This window comes from Castor canadensis, chromosome 9 (genome assembly GCF_047511655.1).
Source record: "Castor canadensis chromosome 9, mCasCan1.hap1v2, whole genome shotgun sequence".
NCBI classification, from domain to species: domain Eukaryota; kingdom Metazoa; phylum Chordata; class Mammalia; order Rodentia; family Castoridae; genus Castor; species Castor canadensis.
The window spans coordinates 85,460,646-85,475,400 of record NC_133394.1 but is presented as its reverse complement, the minus strand read 5'-3'; positions in this window follow the sequence as shown (position 1 = coordinate 85,475,400).

Genomic DNA, 14,755 nt, shown 5'->3' with positions numbered 1-14,755 from the left:
TACCAAGATTAACTCAAAATGGATCAAGGATCTTCATATCAGACCACAAACTCTAAAGTTGATACAAGAAAGAGTAGGAAGTACTCTGGAGTTAGTAGGTATAGGTAAGAACTTTCTCAATGAAACCCCAGCAGCACAGCAACTAAGAGATAGCATGGATAAATGGGACCTCATAAAGCTAAAAAGCTTCTGTTCATCAAAAGAAATGGTCTCTAAACTGAAGAGAACACCCACAGAGTGGGAGAAAATATTTGCCAATTATACATCAGACAAAGGACTGATAACCAGAATATACAGGGAACTTAAAAAACTAAATTTTCCCAAAACTAATGAACCAATAAAGAAATGGGCATGTGAACTAAACAGAACTTTCTCAAAAGAAGAAATTCAAATGGCCAAAAAAATATGAAAAAATGCTCACCATCTCTAGCAATAAAGAAAATGCAAATTAAAACCACACTAAGATTCCACCTCACCCCTATTAGAATAGCCATCATCAGCAACACCACCAACAGGTGTTGGCGAGGATGTGGGGGGAAAAAGGAACCCTCTTACACTGTTGGTGGGAATGCAAACTAGTACAACCACTCTGGAAAAAAATTTGGAGGCTACTTAAACAGCTAGACATTGATCTACCATTTGATCCAGCAATACCACTCTTGGGGATATACCCAAAAGACTGTGACACAGTTTACTCCAGAGGCACCTGCAAACCCATGCTTATTGAGGCACTATTCACAATAGCCAAGTTTTGGAAACAGCCAAGATGCCCCACCACCGACGAATGGATTAAGAAAATGTGGTATCTATACACAATGGAATTTTATGCAGCCATGAAGAAGAACAAAATGTTATCATTCAATGGTAAATGGATGGAATTGGAGAACATCATTCTGAGTGAGGTTAGCCTGGCCCAAAAGACCAAAACTCGTATGTTCTCCCTCATGTGTGGACATTAGATCAAGGGCAAACACAACAATGGGATTGGACTTTGAGCACATGATAAAAGCGAGAGCACACAAAGGAGGGGTGAGGATAGGTAAGACACCTAAAAAATTAAATAGCATTTTTTGCCCTTAACGCAGGGAAACTAAAGCAGATACCTTAAAAGCAACTGAGGCCAATAGGAAAAGGGGACCAGGAACTAGAAAAGGTTAGATCAAAAAGAATTAACCTAGAAGGTAACACACACGCACAGGAAATCAATGTGATCAGTGCCCTGTATAGCTATCCTTATGTTAACCAGCAAAAACCCTTGTTCCTTCCTATTATTGCTTATACTCTCTCTACAACAAAATTAGAAATAAGGGCAAAATAGTTTCTGTTGGGTATTGAGGGGGTGGGGGGGAGAGGGAGGGGGCAGAGTGGGTGGTAAGGGAGGGAGTGGGGGCAGGGGGAAGAAATGACCCAAGCCTTGTATGCACATATGAATAATAAAAGAAAAAAAGAAAAACGAAGAAAGGGCTTGAGTACGCATTTCTCCAGTAAGCACATGAGAAGATGCTCAACCTCACTTGTCATAAAATGCAAATTGAAACCACAATGAGGTACCACTTCACACCTATTATAACAGCTGTGGTGTAATGAAAAATGTGTATTTGAGGACTGAATGTGTGGCTCAAGCAGTAAAGCACCTGCTTTGCAAGCTTGAAGTCCTGAGTTCAAACTCCAGTCAAAAAAAAACCAGAATCTAAAAATATCTCTCTGTTCAATCTTTGCCCATTTCCTGGCACTGGTTGTTTAAAACACCTGTAATCTCCTAAAAGATGAGTGTCTTTTATATGATCATATGGTTCTTGGGGAGAAGGGACTAGAAAACTTTGGGATGGGGTAGTCTCCAGAAACAGTAAACCTTGATTAGGGGATTAGAACTTTCAGTTCTACCTTTGACCCCTGCAGAGGATGAAGAACAAGATTAAATTCAATGACCAATGGCTAATGATTTAACTTATTGTGCCTATGTAATGGTGTTAGGGTACCTTCGAGGCTTGCAGCCCACTCAACCTGAAACCGGCCATGACTAACATGACCCAAGCCACCACTTACTGGAATAAAGGGAGGTGGGACAGTTTCTGGGAACAGGGACTGTTTCTGGTTAATCTTGCTAGAATGGTATGTGAGTGAATGAGTTAAGACACCTGGTGTTTATCAAGTTCCTGATAAATAATCTTCAAGTAATCTTGCCCCACCACCAAGATGTGGATGATATCAGAAATATGTGACCCCAGGGGCCATAAAGATTGCTGTGTGACCATGACTAATGTCTAAAAAAATATAAAAGCAGCCTGAACTTTGCATTCGGGGTCCTCGTTGAAACCTGCTGCATCGGGCGGATACCCGGATCCCAGCTAGCTGGAAATATAAACCTCGTTTTGTGGCTTACATTATCGTGAGTGTCTTTTGTTCCTCTGAGGGGTGGTCAACCTCAGACCCCAACATCTGGAGGTCCCACCGAGATATCGGCCCCTCCCTGAGAGGAACAAATGGCCTCCAATACTGAGGTTTAGTTGAGAAAGACCACGGAAGGAGGATTGGCCACCTCCGTTTGGAGGGACTTAGAGTCCCCGTCTGAATTTGGTTGAGAATTCTCATTGAGTGGAAGGAAGGGGTTACAGCCCTGGAGACTCCACTATTGGAAGTCATGGGAGATATCCCCAATGATCAGGAACTTCACCGACATCCTCAGTGGACGCCGTTTGGGCAGTCTTTGGGTAAGGATCCTGAGTCTGGTGTGAATGGAATTACGCCTGTGAGAGTAGTCTGGTTGACTGGCTGGTACTTGTGTATGTTAGAGAGTCCTGTGCGAATTTGTTTGTCTGCTGGAATTGTCTCTCTTGTTCTTTGCTGTCTCCTCTGTCCATCTCTCCTGATCATCATGGGACCAGCTCAGGTAACTCCTAAGACCCTTCTTCTGAGTCATTTTTCAGAAATCCGCACTAAGGGACACAATTATGGCGTGAAAATTAAGAAAGGTAAGTTTGACACCCTTTGCTCAGCGGAATGGCCAACCTTTAATATAGGCTGGCCTCCTGAAGGTACCTTCTCCTTGGACACGATTAAGAAGGTCTGAGATGTCATTAATAGACCCGGTCTTCATGGCCACCCTGATCAATATCCCTATGTACTTATGTGGCAGACTTTAGTAGAAGACCCCCCTTCCTGGATGCAGCCATTTATCCATGGGGCACCTACAGAACGGCCCGCAATACTGGCTGTGTTGGGGAACACCCCCACTCCCATTAATTCCCCTAAGAAGCCTATTCTGCAGGAAGACCCAACTTTCCATCCGTCCTTGATAGACTTAGATTGTGAAGTAAATCCCCTGCCATATTCCGCTGCTGCGTCACTCCAGCCAGAGGCAGCTGGCTCCCCTGAGCCTCCCCACTTCTCAGCTTCCCTGTCTGCACCCCCTGCCCTGGTCTCCAGACTGGTGAGGGGACTCAGGCCCTGTAGGCAGCGAGAAGAAGCCCCAGAGGAGGAGCCCTCCTCCACTTCCACTGGGCCCCCTATCCTCCTGGTGCGGGCCCTGGGTGTGGTGCTGGTCCCGATGGGGGACGCACCTATCAGTATTGGCCTTTTTCAAGTAGTGACCTGTACAACTGGAAAGCCTAGAATCCTCCTTTTTCTGAGAACCCTAGAGGCCTGACTGATCTGTTCGAGTTCATTTTGCATACTCACAGTCCCACATGGGATGACTGTCAGCAGCTCCTTAAGACTCTATTCACCACCGAGGAATGGGAGCAGATTCTCACTGAAGCCAGAAGGAATGTCCCCAGTGACAATTGGCAACCGACCACCCTGCCGAACCTGATTGATGATCGTTTTCCTTTAAATAGACCCGACTGGGACTATGGGAATGCAGAAGTTAGGGAGCGTCTCCGGGTCTACCGCCAGACTCTTATGGCAGGCCTCCGGGCGGCAGCCCGCAGCCCTACCAATTTGGCTAAGGTAAAGGCAATAATGCAGGGGGAAAATGAAAGCCCAGTCACGTTCCTTGAGCATCTTTATGATGCATACAGACAGTATACCCCCTTAGACCCGCTAGCAGAGGTGAATCAGTCAGCCGTGATAATGTCCTTCATAAATCAGGCTGCCCCAGATATTAGGAAGAAACTATATAAACAGGAAGGGCTTGGGGAAATGACTACTCGGGATCTGATGAAAGTAGCCGAAAGGGTTTTTAACACCTGAGAAACCCCAGAAGAACGAGAGGATAGAATCAGGAAGGAGAATCAGGAACTACAAGAAAGGATTCGGAAGGAGAACAGGGAACACCAGAGTAAGGAAAACAAGAAACAGCAAAAGGAGATGGCTAAAATATTGCTAGCATGGGTCCAGGGTCTGGGCAGACCGAGTTCTGGATGGACCGGCCCCACACGTCCCCGAAGAGATCGACCCAGGCTAGACCAGGGATGATGTGCCTATTGGAAGGAATATGGACACTGGAAGAAGGAATGTCCCAAACTCCAGGGTCGCCTGGGACCAAATATAAGCCCAATAATGACGCCCGGGTCCTGTTAGCCGGAATGGACAGTGACTAGAGGGCACGGGACTTGGACCCCCTCCCCGAGTCTTGGGTAACCATATATGTGGAGGGGAAGCCCATGAGATTCATGGAGGACACAGGGGCCCAAAATTCACTCCTTAATAAACCTACTGAGCCACTGTCCCAGAAAATTAGCCTCGTGCAGGGAGCCACTGCATCCAAGGTATATCAATGGACTAGCAAATGTCAGGTGGATTTGGGCCGACATCAGGTGACCCATTCCTTTCTGGTCATTCCTGAGTGCCCTTCTGGGACGTGATCTGCTAACTAAGGTGAGGGCTTACACTCACTTTGAGCCGGATGGTATCAAAGTGACAGATGGACAAGGACAGCCCCTCCAAGTCTTGACCATGTCTCTCGAGGATGAGCATCACTTGTTCTCCTTGTGGGACCCTCCCCCGAAACCTATTGAGTGGTCCCCTGAAATGGCTTATTAGATTCAAACCTACCCCCAGGCTTGGGCAGAAATAGCAGGTGTGGGGCTGGCGGAACATTGGACCCAGTAATAGTAGAAATCAAGGCTTCGGCTCAGCCCATCCAAGTCCGTCAGTATCCCATGTCTTCCGAGGCACGGAGAGGGATTGCCCCTCATATTAACTGTCTCCTGGAGGCCAGAATATTACGGCCTTGCCGTTCTGCTTGGAACACTCCACTGCTCCCCTTTAAGAAACCCGGGGGAAAAGACTATAGGTCTTTGTTGGTTCTGATAGACACCTTCTCAGGCTGGGTGGAAGCCTTTCCCACAAAACGAGAGACTGCCCAGGTTGTAGCTGAGGTTTTGCTGGAGGAAATCATACCCAGATATGGCATCCCTGAAACTCTAGGCTCTGATAATGGTCCGGCTTTCATCAGTAACATCCTACAAGGGCTGGCCCAGGCAGTGAGGACTAATTGGAAACTGCATTGTGAATATAACCCCCAGAGCTCAGGGCAGGTAGAAAGAATGAATCGGACCCTGAAGGAGACCTTATCTAAATTAGCCATCGAGACTGGCAGAGACTGGGTGGCCCTCCTACCCTATGCCATCTTCCGGGTTCGAAATTCACCATATGTACATGGATTGAAACCTTTTGAAATTCTATACGGGGCTCTGCCCCCCATTGTTGTCTGAACCCTACTGGACCAAGACCCCAGTACGGCCCCAAATTACTTGGCCAGCTTAAAAGCCCTACAGGAGGTCCAACGTGAAATCTGGCCCATAGTGCGTGCCTTGTATGAGACAAAGGACACAGCAAACCCAGAACATGGCATCGTCCCAGGGGATTGGGTATGGGTAAAGAGGCACAGAGCCCACACTCTGGAAGAAAGATGGAAAGGCCCTTACCTGGTCATTCTGGTTACCCCCACTGCTCTTAAGGTTGACGGCATCGGGCCTTGGGTCCATCACTCCTACGTGTCAAGCCAATCAGCAGGAACAGAAAGAGGCTAGAGAATGGACCACACGGTGGCACCCAGATAACCCATTGAAGCTGAAGCTTTTGTGACCACGGGAACATGCAGAGTCTTCAAGAGCAGCCATGGATGGGTTGGCTGGTCGCACTGATCTTGCTCAATGCCCAGAGCAGGAGCCTCACAGAAACCAACCCTCACCAGCCCTATAAGTAAACCTGGATACTCACCAACGGAGAGACTCATACCACCCTTAACGAGACATAGGAACTTGGTGGCCGGAGCTTCAATTCTGCTTTAGAGACATCAATCCTGCCTACAAGTCTACTGCCCCGGAGTCAGCCCGACGTTATGGTTTTTATGCTTGCCCTGGCCACAAAAAGAACAAGGACTGTGGGGGGATACAATACTCCTTCTGTAAGTCATGGGCATGCGTCACATCCAACGATGGTGAATGGAAGTGGGGGATATCAAAACCAGACCTAGTCAAATTTGCCTTTGTAAACGGGGTACCCTGGGGGCACAGAATTCCATCACCCACCCATGAATGCCAACCCACAGATACAGATAGAATCAAGGTCACCTTCACTGACAGTGGCAAAGAGGACACCCCTGGGTGGATACAAGGCAAGGTGTGGGGACTTGTGTTTTATAAATATGGTGGACATTCTGGCTCGAGTGTAGCAATCAGATTAAAAGTTGAGCCTATGGGGCCACCATCCAAAATGGTAGGCCCCAACAAAGTACTCAAGCCGCCCTATGTAGAGCCATCTCTCCAACCTCACACAACCCCAGTCCCTACCTGGCCTCACACAAAGGCTAGGATTAAGACTCCAGGACCATTAGGCACCAGCCCTCCCTTGGTGAAGCCCAGTCTCATGACTGGGTCCACAGACCCCCTCTGGAATTTGGTAAATGCTGCATTCCTAACATTGAACCACACCAACCCTAATATGACTACCTCCTGCTGGCTGTGCTATGATGTGAGGCCCCCATTCTATGAGGCAACAGGGCTAAATGTCACCTACAATGTCTCGACTAGTGAAAACCCCACTCAGTGTTCCTGGGGAGACCGTAAGAGAGGTCTGACCATACAACAAGTGAGCAGCCAAGGAACCTGCTTAGGGAAGGTGCCGGCAGAAAAACAGGATCTATGTGCTACTATAGATAACAATCCCACCTGGGGCGATGGTATTAAGTGGGTAATTCCAAAAGGCAATGGATGATGGGTATGCTTACAGTCCGGGACTACCCCTTGCCTATCAACTAATGTCTTTAACGGCTCTAAAGAATTCTGTGTCCTAGTGACTGTGCTGCCCTGCATCATCTATCATTCTGAGGAGAGCCTATATTCACACTGGAATACAGGAACAGGTGAGAGAAAGAAGAGAGAGCCTATTTCTGCATTAACCATTGCTACCTTACTTAGCCTAGGAATGGCTGGGGCAGGAACTGGCATAGCCTCCCTGGCTACTCAACATAAAGGGATGTCCTCACTGCACGCGGTCATAGATGAGGATATAGAGAAGATAGAAGCCTCCATTAGTCACCTGGAAAAATCCCTTACCTCTCTATCTGAGGTAGTGCTTCAGAATCGATGGGGCCTAGACTTATTGTTCCTCCAGCAGGGGGGGACTATGTGCAGCCCTAGGGGAGGAATGTTGTTTTTATGCTGATCATTCAGGGGTCGTTAGGGATTCTATGGCTAAAGTGAGGGAAGGGCTGGCAAAAAGGAAATGAGAAAGGGAAGCCCAAGAAAATTGGTTTGAAGCTTGGTTCAATAGGTCCCCCTGGTTCACTACCTTGGTCTCTACCCTGGTGGGCCCTCTGGTCATACTACTGCTTATCTTAACCTTTGGTCCTTGTATTCTGAATAAGCTAGTGACCTTCATGAAAGATCAAATTAGTACAGTCCAACTCATGGTCCTGAGACAGCAATATGAACAGTTACCTACCCCTGAGGATGTTTACGCTTGTCGCCTAGATGGGCATGATTCCTCATTATGAACAACTAAAGGGGGGAATGTTAGGGTACCTTCAAGGCTTGCAGCCCACTCAACCTGAAACTGGCCATGACTAACATGACCCAACCTGCCACTTACTGGAATAAAGGGAGGTGGGATGGTTTCTGGGAACAGGGACTGTTTCTGGTTAATCTTGCTAGAACGGTATGTGAGTCAATGAGTTAAGCTACCTGGTGTTTATCAAGTTCCTGATAAATAATCTTCAAGTAATCTTGCCCCACCACCAAGATGTGGACGATATCAGAAATATATGACCCCAGGGGCCATAAAAATTTCTGTGTGACCATGACTAATGTCTAAAAAAATATAAAAGCAGCCTGAACTTTGCATTTGGGGTCCTCGTTGAAACCCACTGCATCGGGCAGGTACCCGGACCCCAGCTAGCTGGAAATATAAACCTTGCTTTGTGGCTTACATTATTGTGAGTGTCTTTTGTTTCTCTGAGGGGTGGTCAACCTCAGACCCCAACAATGGAACCTCCATCAAAACCTTGAACAAAATCAAGTAGCAAAACTGACCAATAGTCTGAGATACCTTAGTAAATTTGCTCTCCACTGTGAGAAATATGCTCACCTGTCCAAACCCAAAGAATAGACTCAGAGACACATGAAGCAAAGCAGACTTTAATGGTGATCTTTAAGATTGGGTGTCTAGTAAGCCAGGCACACTCAGAGCAGTTAGAATAAGCATTTTATTGCTAGTGTGCAGGTCCCTCCCCCCACTCTTCATTGGCTCAGTACTATAGGGTTTACATTCTTTTCCTGGATGTAACGTAATTCCTATTGGGTTATTTTAAAATATCCCTCTCTTGGGATTGGTCAAATTTTAGAAGTGGAATCTGCCACTTCCTGTGGTGGGAAGGTCTTCCTGTGGCATGTCCCTGTTGGCATGTACACAATTTTTACCTGTTTTCTCATTTTATGGTGGTTTACCCCTCCCAGTTTAAGTTCCCTTATCACTTGCCCCTCCCCCAACACCCTCAAGCTGATACACAGTAAGCAGCTAGAGTCAAATGTCTTGCTTTGAAAATGGACCACCATTGACTTTTTTTCTAACATCTACTTTGAGGGTCTTACACAGGCTAATGAAATAATTTGCAAGAGAATTGGGAAGGGCAGAAGGGAGACTCAAGAGACTCAATCTCAGAGGGGTGGAAATTTTTCAGTGGTTAATGTTAGGAAAAATGCCACTCACAAAGAAAGCTCATGAGAAAAGTCTCACGTCCATAGAGCAAAGTTTAATGGCAGGCCCAAACTGCCAGGCTGGCCAGGGAAAAGATGGCGCAGCCCAGAGTCTGGGTGAGCAGTGGCTTTTATAGGAGGGGGAGGGTAAGGAAGTTAGCACATGTGCAGTAGTCTCTGGTAGGGGTGGGGCTGTATTAGAGCACGGGAATTTGTTTAAGGGCGGGACTGCCATTTTGGCCGACTGCCATTTTGGCCGATTCACAAAATGGCAACATGATTGTTCTATCAGTTAAGAAATGGGGTGATGAAGAAGTACCATAGATGAAAACACATAAATTATCTTCACAAACTAAAATCATATAGTTTCTTCAAAATGAACAGTGTGGGTCATGACCACACTGCAAGAGCATTTGCCACTGAGGCTCAGTTGGCTAAGGGCCTTCACCTGAACCCTCTGTGAATTCTACAGCCATCAGGCCCGTCCCAGCCCAGTGAGCATGAGGGTGGGGATTGATGGACACCCATGCTTAGGAGATACAGTACTTCTTTAACAGGAGACCGGCTCAAAGACTGACAGCCCATCAACCAAGCTGCAACGTTCTCAGCTCACAACATAGTCTGAGTCTCTTCTTGCCTATTCTTCCCGTTCTCTTTCCCAGGTGCAGACCTGCATGCTTTCGAAGCCCCTTCCTGCGCACTCCTGTTCTCCTCCCTCTGCTCTTCCATCTGTCCCTTGCACATTGACATAGACATTCCGTATGTCTCTTGCACATTGAGTCCTACCTTTGTCCCTGCTTCTCAGAAGATCCAGACTGACACACAGTGTTGCTTTTTCATATCATTTATGAAGGACTTTCACAGCCACAAAGACCGCAAACTTCCCAAATGAAAATATGCTCAGTGTATAATAGGATTTTCATCATTTATTATAGAAACCATTCCTTTCTAATAGTGTAATAGTATTGTTACTATATTTCCTTTTTTTAAAACAGGGTCTCACTATGTAGCCAGGCTGGCCTCCAACTTGCTACATAGCAAAACCAGGATCCTCAAAACCAGGATCTTCCTGCCTCAGCCTCCTGAGTGCTGGGATTACAGCTGTGTTCCACCACATTTGGCTTATATTTTAATGCTGTGGTATCTGGAAATAATATTGCAAACAATTTTACTTTCTTTAGTATATTTTTCTATATTAAAAAGAATAAATCATAAGGTTAAAAAAGTCTCCATTTCTTATGTTGAAGACAGAAAGATGACTTGACCTGAAATTCCAGGAACTGTAAAGATGTGTCATTGTGATGACATTCCAATTTGCTATTATTTTATTACATCTCTTAAATAGATATAAAGAAATTGCACTTGTCCTGGTAAGAGGTATGCTTGCCCAGGATGCACTTCTACCTAGTGACCTGCAGGGGGCACAGTGATAGTAGCTGTGAAGGAAAAGGCCTTTGGATAAAAACTGCACAGATTATTTTGTAAAAATGGCTAATAGGACCTAATCTGGTATAAAACATAAAAATAGGCTACTTTGAAAAAATCTATTGTGATTGAATTAAAATGACTACAAATGATGTAGTGTATCTTGAATAAGTACCATTGAATTTTAAAAAAATAGCCTTTCACATCCACAAATCAAAAAGGATGGAATCCTGGCAAAGGACATAAAATAGCTGTAGAAATACAGAGGCTGACTAGTGCTTTAAGAATCTTCACAGACAGGATAGTAAGCTTATTTTAATGCTAACAGAGTAGTACTTTAAATCAATTCCAAGAGCAAAGGAAATGTTTCAGTGGTGTTAGTTCACCTAATCCTGAGGAGCCATTCTAATCTAGAATTGCAAGAGGTTTTAGTATGATTTAAGCCTGCATGGATGACTATAGGTAAAATGTTGCTTCCAATAGAAATTTAATTTCTGTGGCTTCAGTTAATAATTTAAACTATGTTAAACAATGAAAAAATAAGTAGCCTTGGTTAAACAAACAAACAAAAAAGCCTACCTGTTTAATTTAACTTTATTCTTTAGGCAATTCATTTAAAATTTTTGGGGCCCATGACCTGTGCAGTTGTATAGTTGTGTTCTAAAAAAGACTTCTTGCTTTGATATTCTGCTGCCACTAGTTCAAATTCTTAGTATTAGGACAGGGGTTCTGTATTTTCAGTTTGCTTTAATTTATGTAAATGGTTCTACCATTGTAAATGTTTCTCATCTGGTACAAACAGATTGGATCAGTAAGTGCAAGAAGCTTCTGGGGCCCAATCAATGTCATGTTAGTAGCTGCCTGGGACACTGATAGGAAGGGTTCTGAGGCCTTGTCTGGGTTCCATTAGTGTCTTGGTTAATCATCATGTCAGAGGCACTGGCAAGGATATATGTGGCATCTCTAGCCTGAAATAAAGGTGATTGGTTAGCAAAGATCACAATAATTTTGAGAACATGGGAAATTTTGCCCCAAAGCTGTAAGGAACTGATAAAGAGAATTCCTGAGTATCTGAGCGTCTCCGAATCTACCGCCAGACTCTTATGGCAGGTCTCCAAGCGGCCGCTAGGAGGCCTGCCAACTTTGCAAAGGTAAAGGCAGTTGTCCAAGGGGAAAATGAAAGCCCGGCCGGTTTCTTAGAGGGCCTCTATGAGGCATACCGTCAGTACACCCCTATTGACCCCGAGGCGGAGATCCACCGGTCTGCTGTGGTATTCTCATTCATTAATCAGGCAGCTCCAGACATTAGGAGAAAACTCAATAAACAGGAAAACTTAGGGGAGGTAACCATTAGGGAAATGTTACAGATAGCTGAGAAGGTCTTTACCGCAAGGGAAACTACAGAAGAAAGGGAGGAAAGGCGGAGAAAGGAAGACAGGGAGGCCCAGGAGAAATTGAGAAAGGAGGACAGGGAGTTCCAGGCTAAGGAGAACCGAAAGCAACAAAGAGAAATGGCCCGTATTTTCCTAGCGGGCGTCCGGGACCAACCCAGGGAAGGGGGCCACGCCAGGACCCCGGATAAGGAACACTGTTTTTACTGTAAGGAGACTGGGCATTGGAAGAGAGAGTGCCCTAAGTTAAAGGGAAGAAGAGGGTTTGGCAGGAGACCGGGAGGTAACAGGGAAAGGGAATGAGCAGTGGAGCAGGCCAGAGTCCTTCTAGCCGGAGAAGAGGACTGAGGGAGACAGGGCTCGGACCCCCTCCCCGAGTCTTGGGTAACTGTATGTGTGGAGGGGAAGCCGATGGGGTTCATGGTGGATACCGGCGCCCAGTATTTGGTCTTAAACAAGGCATGTGGACCTTTGAACAAGGAACGAACAAGTGTTGTTCAGGGGGCCACGGGTACCGAGTTATGCTCATGGATTACCAAAAGAAAGGTAGACTTAGGAAAACACCAGGTCACACACTCCTTCCTGGTCATCCCTGAGAGCCCTGCTCCCTTGCTCGGACGAGACCTGCTCACCAAAGTAGGGGCCCGTATCTATTTTGAACCAGATGAAATAATTGTGACTGATCGGGAGGGGAGCCCAATACACGTCCTGTCCCTATCATTGGCTGATGAATATCGACTGTTTGAGAGCTGACAGGAGCCAGGAGGGGACATAGCCCAATGGCTAAAAAGGTTTCCCACGGCCTGGGCAGAGACTGCGGGAATTGGCCTCGCCAAACACCTCCCTCCTGTAGTTATACAATTGAAGGCTTCCGCTCTTCCCATTCGGGTAAAACAGTATCCTATGCCCAAAGAGGCTCGAAGAGGCATAGCCCCTCATATCTGCAGGCTAATAAAGGAAGGAGTACTGCGGCCTTGTCGGTCCGCCTGGAATACTCCTCTGCTCCCCATCCAAAAGCCGGGAAGCAGGGACTATAGGCCTGTGCAAGACCTGCGAAAGGTAAATGAGCAGGCAGAGGACATTCATCCCACTGTACCGAATCCCTATACCTTGCTCAGTCACCTACCGCCCTCACAAGTATGGTATACAACCCGTGATTTGAAAGATGCTTTCTTCAGCATTCCATTGTCAGAAATCAGCCAGCCGCTATTTGCATTCGAATGGCAAGAGGATGGGGGCCGGACCGGACAGCTCACTTGGACCAGACTGCCACAAGGATTTAAAAATTCTCCCACCCTGTTTAACGAGGCCCTGAGCCAGGACCTGGAGCCCTTTCGCCGGAGTCACCCGCGAGTCACTCTACTACAGTACGTTGATGACTTACTGTTAGCGGCAGAAACCTGAGAGGAGTGCAGCAAGGCTACTGAACACCTGCTAACAGAGTTAGGTGAGCTGGGATATTGGGCGAGTGCCAAGAAGACCCACATCTGTGAAAGGTCAGTGACATATCTGGGTTATCGGATCTCAGATGGGGCAAGATGGCTGACTGATGCCATGAAACAGACTATTTTGACTATTCCACCCCCCACATCCACTAGGGGAGTGAGAGAGTTCCTGGGCTCCACAGGGTTCTGTAGACTCTGGATTCCGGGATTTGCAGAGATAGCCAGACCCCTATATGAGGCCACCAAAGAGGCTCCGGATTGGAGGTGGGGAGAGGAACAACAGCAGGCCTTTGACCAGCTAAAGGCCGCCCTTCTCCAGGCCCCTGCCTTGACCCTACCAGACCCCACAAAATCGTTCACTCTGTTTGTGGATGAAAAAAAGGGGGTAGCCAAAGGAGTCCTGGCCCAACAGTTAGGTCCCTGGAAGAGACCCGTGGCATATCTTTCCAAGAAATTAGACGCAGTAGCATCAGGATGGCCCCCCTGCCTCCACATCATAGCAGCCATTGCCATGTTAGTGAGAGAAGCAGACAAATTAACCTTTGGACAGGCCCTCTGGGTCACGGCCCCTCACCCGGTGGAGGGAGTCCTTAAACAACCCCCTGGGAAATGGATGACGAATGCCAGGCTCACCCACTACCAGGGGCTCTTGCTGGATTCCCCTCGGATCACCTTCACAGATCCCGTAACTCTGAACCCTGCCACCCTGTTGCCCAACCCGGGACTACAGACATCTGTCCATGACTGCAAGGAGTTCCTCTCCGAAGTTACCCAGGTACGGGTTGACCTAAAGGACACCCCACTGTCCAGCTGTAAATTAAACTGGTACACTGATGGAAGCAGTTTTGTCCAAAATGGAGTTCGAAGGGCAGGGGCAGCAGTGGTCGACCAAGAAGGAAACACGGTATGGAGCAGCGCCCTCCCACCCAGAACCTCAGCCCAAAAGGCAGAATTAATTGCCTTGGCCGAGGCCCTGGAATATCTACACCGATAGCTGCTATGCTTTCGGTACCATCCACGTCCACGGAGCCATCTATCACGAAAGGGGATTTTGCACAGCAGAAGGGAAAGGCTTAAAAAACCTGGCCAAAGTCCAGCGTCTATTAATAGCAGTGGAAAAACCGAAGGCAGTGGCAGAGATGTATATCCCAGGCCATCAGTCTGCCAAGACTCCGGAAGCTGTCGGTAACAACAGGGCGGATCAAGAAGCTAGGAGAGCAGCAATGGTGAGTCCCTCCGTGGTCGTGGCTATAGATGTGCCTGTCCCTGAGCTCCCTTCACTACCTCCCTGACCAGAGTACTCCTCGGAGGATTTCACTTGGATGAGAGCCCACTCCCTCACTAGAAAAAGGGA